Raw genomic sequence first — 9,692 nt, forward strand, 5'->3', positions numbered from 1 at the left:
AGTCAGTAAGCATAAGCAGGTCAGAAACCTCCAAATTTTTGGTTGTGCATATTGATGAAAACTTGAAATGGAAGAAGTATATTACAGTCGTCAAACAAACAAGATCAGCTACTTTTGCTCTTCGTACAATTGCTAGCCTTGGAAACAAACCTATAACATCCTAACGTATTTTGCATATTTACTCTCTGTAATGCTGTACAGAGAAACTTTCTGGGCTATCGCATCACTTAGGAAGTCCTGATTGCACAATAGGCTTGTTTCAAATGGCTCTGAGCACTATGGGACTTAACTGCTGAGGTCACAGTCCCCTAGAACTTAGAACTACTTAAACCTAACTAACCTAAGGACATCACACACATCCATGCCCGAGCAGGATTCGAACCTGCGACCGCAGCAGTCGCGCGGTTCCAGACTGTAGCGCCTAGAGCCGCTCGGCCACTCTGGCCGGCTTTGCACAAAAGCGAGCAGTAGGAATAATCTGTGGTGTTCACACACAGACGTCATGTAGGTACCTCTTCAAGGAGCTAGACAATGCGCTGTCACAATACATATTTTCGCTAATGATATTCGTTGTAAATAATCCATCACAAACTGATAAGAACGGTGATGTTCATGCCTACAACACTAGAGGGAGAAATGACCGTCATTACCCATAGTTAAAGCTGTCAGTGGCTCAGACAGGACTTCAATATGCACCAAAAAAATTCTTGGAACATTTACCCAATAAAACAAAAGCGAAGTAAGGTTCTAATTTAACGTAAAATCATTTCTCCTGGACAACTCCTTCAGTTCCACTCACGAATCTCTGACTAACAACTGGTAGCCAGTAAATACACCTCGTTTTAAGTATAACTGCATGGGCAGGAATAAAATGATGATGTGTTCATTAATGTTAGCACTAATCATGTGTACAGATACTTAAACTGACTCGTACCAAATCGTTTAGATAAAAGACTCGTTCAAATGATCTATGGAACATGTAACTAACGAACTACGCAGTGGAATCACTTTCTTTATAAAGACGACACAAATTTCATATCAAAACCATTTGTACTCTTTCCAAGTAACCTACTGTACTGGAACAAAGGATGTAGAGGCCACAAATCGAATTATTTATTCTGTACGAAGACGATGTAGGCCCAGTGTTTCCACTATCAATACAAAGTGCAAACAATCTTCATAATCCTCTGACAATATGTGATACATTTAGCGCTCTTCATGTATATGCAAATACTGCTTTCGTACGCTTTATCTTTTCTAAATTAGTTTACTCCGGGTTCACTGAGCAGATAAGATTTACACTTTGCAGCGACGTTATTCACCAATGGAACACGTTAGAGTGTTAGGATACTCAAAGGGGAAAATTGCTAGAAATCATCATAAACGTCATACTAACACGGCTAATTTATTGCACCTAACGCGAAGTATTTTATCTTAGACCATAAAGCGTATGAATGTGAACCAGCAATATCAAGCGAGTGAACGACGTATTACGTTCTAGACCATTAAGCATATAAATATGAACCAACAATATCAAGCGAGTGCAGGCTATGTTGAAATATTTGGCATAGTGAGACGCTCGAGACTACTTTGCGACAAAGCGATTTACGACCCAATTTCAAGAGCGTCGTTTCTTTCTCTTTACAGGTGAAGGGAAAATGCCTTGACGATGGCATGGCATTCATATACCAAACCTTGACATCCAAAGTCTCCGGATCGAATCCATTTCATGTTCCGTGATTTGTCCCGAAATCTTTCTCGCATTGTTAGTCTCGCGCCAGTGCAAGTGATGAATATACACTGCAAAGTCTATTATGTTTATATCATCGTATCGGACTTAATTTATAAGAAACGAAGTCGTGTAGGAAAGGACGTGCTGAATAAGGAAAGTTAAAATTGGGGGACATGATATTTTTCAATTACCACGCAAGTATTGAGCGCTCTGTGTCATACATGTGTTGCGTCACTGGCGGTTAGTGCAGTGATGACTTAACTGCGATAAATAGTGAAGGTCGAACTCAGAAACTACAAATAGCTGATCAGTGATGAGTAATAGTATACAGGATACTTAGCAGGTTGCGTGTAAGACAAAACTTATTCGAATCCTTTTCTCCTGTTTATGGCATTGTAATACAGAGACGTCTAAATCTGCTGCACACAGAGTACTACCGAATTGAAAATTCTGTTAAAACGTCGGTAATGGCAACAGCCATATTAGTCTCCTCAGTTTGCAGCATCTAAGCCAGAGTCAGGTACGACGGAATGTAGCTCTTCCGAACCTGAAATCATAGAAGGTTTGATCAACAATTACACCAACAAGATACCCCAGTGGTGCAATCGACTTTTTGCAACCACCTATGTGATGGTGTAGGTTCTATTGTATTTTATTGTATTGTATGTTAACCGGGGGCTTAGAAACGAAGGAGAGGCTCCGTCGCCGCCGCAGCCGCAGTGCTCCACAACCCCACGACGACTACCGCAGTCCACTTCAACCCTCCGCCGCCCACACCGAACCACTCTTTCAGGGTTATTGTGCAGTTCGGCCCCTTGTGGACGCCCCCCCCCCCCCCCCGTACAAACCTCCCCCCCTCCCTCGCCCCCAGGGAACGTCTCACACCAGACCAGACGAGTGTAACCTTTATGTCTTCATGGTAGAATAATGATGGTGTACTCGTATGTGGAGAACTCGGTTGTGCAGCAATCGCAGACATACTGTAGCTGAGGCCGAATAAGGGGAACCAGCCCGCATTCGCCGAGGAAGATGGAAAAATGCCTAAAAACCATCCATAGACTGGTCGGCTCACTGGACCTCGACACAAGTCCGCCGGACGTCTTCGTGCCGAGGACCAGGCGCTCCTTCCCAGTGCGTTAGACCGCACGGCTAACCGAGTGGGCATTGTGTAGGTTAAGCAACCACGTATTCCACCCTGAAGCCATTCGCTCTGGTGGACTCTCGTTTACGAACAAAAGCCGAAAAACCAATTAGCCTATTTCTCTAGAATATTAAATTAGCGCAGGGTTATCGATTGCCGCCATAGCATAGTGGATACCGTAGACGTCTGGCTAGCTGAGGCGTTGGGTTCGATTCCTGTCACATCCGTATTGGTTTTTTTTCTTCTTTTCCTTTTTTTTATTTTTCTTCAGTTATTTGCTTCAAATGTAATATTTTTAGATTTTCTAAACCTTTGCCAAGTCGTTTTAGCCATTTTATCAACTTTTTTACGTACTCACATTTCTCCATAGGGCTCACAATCATTGGTGGATTTTCAGTTACAAATCACAAATTAGTTTTTTTTGTTTATTTTTTGCATTTTCCTCTTCCATTTGTTTTATGAGTGTGTGGCATTTAAAATGTCCGACAACACAAATCCATCAACCAGAAAATGTCATGACGAAGAATGGAGGATTTTGGTGGAGAAATGAGAACTTTCAGAAATGCCATTGTCTCTTTACGAGGAGCGATGTCTCCCTTCTGAAAATCCTTCCGATTCTGTAAATGCAAATGCAATAGCGATGGGCGAACTAATCAGTGCGACTCGTGATGGACAGCGTTATTACAATGAAATGAACACCCTTAGTTGCTTACAGGCGTTGACAGACGTCAACGGGGACAGATGAAAATGTGTGTCCCGACCGGGACTCGAACCCGGGATCTGCTGCTTACAGCGCAGACGCTCTATCCATCAGAGCCACCAAGGGCACAGAGGATAGCGCGACTGCAGGGATTTATCCACTGTCACGCCTCCCGCGAAACCCACATTCTCAACGTATTGTCCCGCACTACATTCCTAGTGCTCCTGCCCATTATACTCATTACTCGCGGCGCGTTACCGATTCCCGTAAGAAGAATGAACTCATGTTTAACAGCGAGACTGATAGAGAGAGTCCGAACATGTGACAACGCTTACACTGCATTAATGGGCAACGGTTATCGCCTTTACGTATCTATCGGAAAACTTTTCGATCTTTGCAAGTAGGAAGTGAGCAAAGAATTTTAAAATGAAACACAAAATACGACAAAAAAACCTGACTAAATTTGTTAGAGCAAATGACGTCACAGTACTTGAAGAAACTGCAGCAGTAGCAGAACGGTTCAGAATGCTGATAATGGGAGATTACAATTAGAACCGTGTTATTAATACCCATCAAATGGGTTGCAATTAAGAATCAACGTATCATCAAACATTGGAGTTCCCGGGATCAAAACGCAATATGCGTTGACATTCGCCACTGAATTACTACCACGCGTATTCTTATATATGCAGGAGTTCGGAAATAAATTCGGACCTAGGGTTGCTAAAGAAATTAAACGCTTGGAGTCAGAATATGGAATTGCTGTCGTCCCCTGCTCAAAATCAGGAAAGTTAGCTAAAGAGCTGTGTAGACAATATTTGCGGTCTGTAATGAAACCATACGTTAAAGAAAATGATTCTTTGTTACTTGCAGATTTATCAAGAGGTCAGATGGACGACACATTATACAACGAAATGTTTGTAAACAGTGCTGGAAAAGCTACATGCTCTGTGAAAATAATTCCTTCTAAGTATGTCCCCTGTGTCAGTTATGTGACATATTCTTATCGTCAGTTGAAAAATATTATCACAGAATTCCAGAGTGCGCTTGCATTACTTAAAGATAAACGCGAAATTGCTACACGTGAAGACGTAATTAAAATTCATTCAGTTGTTCATTAGACTGTCTGCACCGGCCTTTCGAAACGTGATAAGGTATGTCTGATACGGATCGAGGTTAGGTAATGAAAAGACAATACTTCATAACGTGAATGAAGTGTGCTTTCCGTGTAATTTGGTGAACAAACATGTGAATGTAGAAATATAGCTTTCATAGTTTGTCCATTGTGCGAGAACAACTTGTGTTTCAAATGTTTGTGCGACGATTACCACCCAAAAAACTGTACATCTCGCAACGAAAAATAAGTTTTTGTTACACAGTGTGAATACTAATAGCTTTTTCGTTTTTTTAGTAATTTGATCGGTATTTTTAAATGATTAAATATTACAATATGTAAATAGTAAAGCAACCATATGGACAATGGTTCAAGACGAAAAAGGAATGACAGGAAGACAACATGAGAGAAAATGTAAAAGTTAATACAATGGTTAAAATGACTTGGCAAATAATTAGAAAAATTTAGATTTGCAGCAAATAACTGAAGAAAAATACAAATTAAATAGAAAATAATTATAATGGGAACGTGACAGGAAACTAACCCACCGCCTTCAGTTATCCAGACTTTCAAGCTATCCATTGAGCTACTTAAGAAAAAAATTGAAAAAAGTGGCGCAATGGAAGTCCGAAGACGACTCGCCGGCTTTGCGGTCCCACACCGTAACCACTACCTTTTTTATCTCATTTTATTCGTTATTGATCGTTGTGTTTGTTCGGGGCGGACGTGCCATGGCGCTTGTGCAAGTTCATCGTTGATCCCTTCTTTCACTTTTTTATTACAGAAGGCAGCTAACGCTCTGACCGAACACGCTGAGCTATCTTGCCGGTGCTCAGACGGTAATCGATAACCCGGTGTCATTTTTATGTTCTAGAGAAACAGGTTAATTTGTTTTCGGCTTTTAATCGTAAACGAGGACCCAACAGGGTGAATGGCTTGATGGTGTGATAACTTGGTTCTTAACCTACACCGTCACATAGGAGGTTACAAAATGTCGATTGCATCACTGGAGACCTCTCCTTGCAAGTGTTACAGATAAAACAAATTTCATACAAACTGAGTTTAAACGTTAACTGAATAGTGTTTGCCATAACACATGTTAATATGGAGCGTCGTTATAAAGCCACATAAAATAGGGCCTATAATATCCGCTTGCTGCAATGGGTTCGAATCAACTTACGTTATATAATACTGTTTTAGCCAGAGAATAGCCGCTTTTTAAGACAGTAGTGAAAGAGAAGACGAAACCGCTGTCATATACCGTTTTTCATGGCTTAAATATTTTAATAAGTCGCACATCACTTCCAAGTCTATGGTCAATCAACAGGCATTGTAATCTCTATGATCATATAATTTCTTTGTGCAGGTCGTTTTCCTCACCCGCAAATTACAGTGTCTCTTTTTCAATGGTTTATTCGTTGTTACTCTATCGTCTTCATTACAAATGTTTCCACAAAGTTTCATTCTCTTACGATCAATCGTTTTTCATGGGAATTTTCTTAAGTAGCCAAAGTTTAACTATAACCACCCTGTGTTTTAGAAGAGGTGACAGCGTCCGTGTATCACTTAAAGCGCTTTTTTTATGAACAGTTCGCCGGCCAGTGTGGCCGAGCGGTTCTAGGCGCTTCAGTCTGGAACCGCGCAACCGCTAGGGTCGCAGGTTCGAATCCTGCCTCGGGCATGGATGTGTGTGATGTCCTTAGGTTGATTAGGTTTAAGTAGTTCTAAGGGACTGATGACTTCAGAAGTTAAATTCCATATTGCTCAAATACATTTGAACCATTTTTTTATGAACAGTCCACGTCCTTTGTTGTAGGATTTTAAATATATCCAGAACAGCGAACCAACCAACTAACCGACAGCGATGAACCCCCTTTGCCCTGTTATACCTTGGGAGGGTGAGTGTATGCTCTGACGGAAATTTCGCTGACATCAATATCAACATTCTTAGAATTGATGTTATGAACATCAGCTTTCCCGGAAACGCTGACGCCGTGCCTCCCCTCTACCGTATGCCGAGAGAACCCGGAACACCAGTGGGGCACCAACTCACCCCCACCCCCAACACCCCTTCTTGTATAGTAATTTTTATAGTGCGTTGTTGTACGCATTGTCATTTTACCGTCCGTACTTCCGTCCAGCGCGAAGAGCCACCAGATGCAGCAGCGATCAACCGGACATATGAAATCAGGCAGTAAGTACTTTTCCGTTGTTATTCTTATTAAGAAAGTCAATTGTGCATGAGAGCAGTAGCTAACTTGCTTGCATAGAGAATTTGTGCAATTTTTTAATCGACGCGCTGACCGATTCTAATAATTTAATAATATTGTGACAATCTCTGTTTATATTTAGGTTCCGTTGTTATCTTAATAGCCCTCGATAGAGTGCTGGAATTTAGAGGGCAATATCAGAGAGGTGGATTGTGGCCGGTATCCCATTAGAGGCGTGCTGTTTAATTTGAATGGTCACCCGTACCCTCCAGCGCCATCAAAATATATGGGGTGAGAGGGTGCAGTTTGTGTGATATGTGGGAGACAGGGCCACCTGGCGAGCAATTGGCGCGAATGCGTGTGGCTGTCTCTGCGGGGACGAAATAAGCAGGGATTTTAGATTGTATATATATTTGCATGAACGTGAAATTATATCCTATCGATTTATTTATTTTGGTTTTCAACCATTTAAACCAATAACAGCACCCACACACACATACACACACACACACACACACACACACACACACACACACACACACACACACACACACACACATGAGCGCGCAAGCAACTGCAGTAACTGCAGTGTATATGCGTGTGTAAGGCCGGCGCTACCCTAGCGTGTATGTCGAGTAGATGCCACACATATTCTGCATATTCGTCGTACACATGTTGCGGTAGATACTTTGACAGTATAAAATAATGACATCATAGCGTAGTCTGCAAGATGTAGTAGTCATAGGCGCCAAATGTGGAAAAAAGTAAAAAATTGGTAGGATGTTTTTTCCTTAGTCTTCAGTATCTCAGTGGTTTGATGCGTCCCATCACTAATTCGCTCTCCTGTGCTAATCTCAACATCTCAAAGCAGCCCTTGCAATGAACTTCCTTAATTAGTTGTTGAATGTATTCCACTTTCTGTCTTCCTCTACAGTTTTTGCCCTCTACACCTCTCCGATGTCTTAACAGATGTGCAACCATCGTATCTCTGCTTCTTGTCAGTGTACTCCGTATATTCCTTTCCTCACCGATTTTGTGGACAACGTCCTCATTCCGTACTTTATCAGTGTATCCAATTTTCAACATTCTCCTGTAGCACCACATTTCAAATGATTTGATTCCCTTCTGGTCCTAATTTCCCACAGTCCATGTTTTACCCAGAAATTTCTTCCTCAAATTAAGGCCTCTGTTTGATTCAGAGTTTCCTTGGTAGCAGAGCTTTCTTGGCCAGGAATGCGCTTTTTACCAGTTCTCGTCTGCATTTTATATCCTCCTTGCTCCGTCCCTCGCTGATTATTTTGCTGCCTAGGCAGCAGAAGTCATTATATTCAACTACTTTGTAATCACCGATCTTGACGTTAACTGCCACTTTTCATTTCTCTCGGCTTTCTTCGATTTTCTCTTTATCTATATCCTGTACTCATTAGACAGCTCATTCCATTCAACAGCGCTGAGGATAGCAACATCCTCAATGAATCTTATCACAGACATACATTTACCTTGAATTTTAATTCCGCTCTTGAAACTCGCAGGTATATCACCTAATAAAATTTAACACTTTATGTAGCTGTGTATATCTGTCTACTCTGCAACTGCAAATACATATATATATATATATATATATATATATATATATATATATATATATGTGTGTGTGTGTGTGTGTGTGCATGTGTGTGTGTGTGTGTGTGTGTGCAGTATAAATAGTTAGCCACCTGACGTTAAGTGTAGGACTTCACCCAACATCAGTCGAGCAAATGTCCCAATGTAGCCTGATCTAGACTGAAACCATTGCTACAAGGAATCATCTTACACCGCCTTTGTTGTCATCTACATTAAAATTCGACTGAAGTCGCATTTTTGTAAGTCTCACCTGTCCCTAAACGCACACATCAGAGGATGATTGCTAAAAATATAGACTATTATTTGATTTGGTGATTGGTAAATGTATTGACTACTATAGAACTTGTCGAGATGGTGGACCATGAAATTACGTATATTGAGAAGACAGAACCGCAAGAATAACATAGCTCGTGGGTATTGCGGTGGAAAGAATATGATTTTCCCCCTTTGATGTACCACTTCTTGTCGTATTTGTTGGAGTCTGTGTAGTTTATAAAAGCTGTATGCTGACAGATCTAAGTTAACAATAGTTATATCAATAATAATCATGATTGTCTGCACGCTAGTAGATAATCTGCAGGGCGTTGCTAAACACCACACATCAGCTGTTCTGTAAATTATTCGTTAACTGTCGCCACATGGAAGCGCGATGGAAACACCGTTGTTGGCGTATAAGAAGATAATCTTATACTCTCTACGAAATGGTCAAACATGCGGCTACCAATAACTTTGTTCATTCCTGGGCTTGTGATTTGACATATAAATGTATTATATATTTTTAGTCTACAGTTGGAGGTCATCCACATTAAACAGTCAGTTCCAATATCGTTACAATGAAATTGCTGTTGTAGGACTGTGTACAGCCATGAGTAAAAGTGATTGAAGAGAAATTCTTTGCCGACCGGAGTGGCCGAGCGGTTCTAGGCGCTACAGTCTGGAACCGCGTGACCGCTACAGTCGCACGTTTGAATCCTGCCTCGGGCATGGATGTCTGTGATGTCCTTAGGTTAGTTAGGTTTAAGTAGTTCTAAGTTCTATGGGACTGATGATCACAGCAGTGAAGTCCCATAGTCCTCAACGCCATTTGAACCATTTTTGGAAAGCCTTCCGCAACAGAATTCACTTATCCCAAACATAATGAAACGTTCTGAGGGCAAAAAATACAACAGTGC

The sequence above is a fragment of the Schistocerca piceifrons genome, chromosome 1, assembly GCF_021461385.2.
Source record: "Schistocerca piceifrons isolate TAMUIC-IGC-003096 chromosome 1, iqSchPice1.1, whole genome shotgun sequence".
Classification (NCBI taxonomy): domain Eukaryota; kingdom Metazoa; phylum Arthropoda; class Insecta; order Orthoptera; family Acrididae; genus Schistocerca; species Schistocerca piceifrons.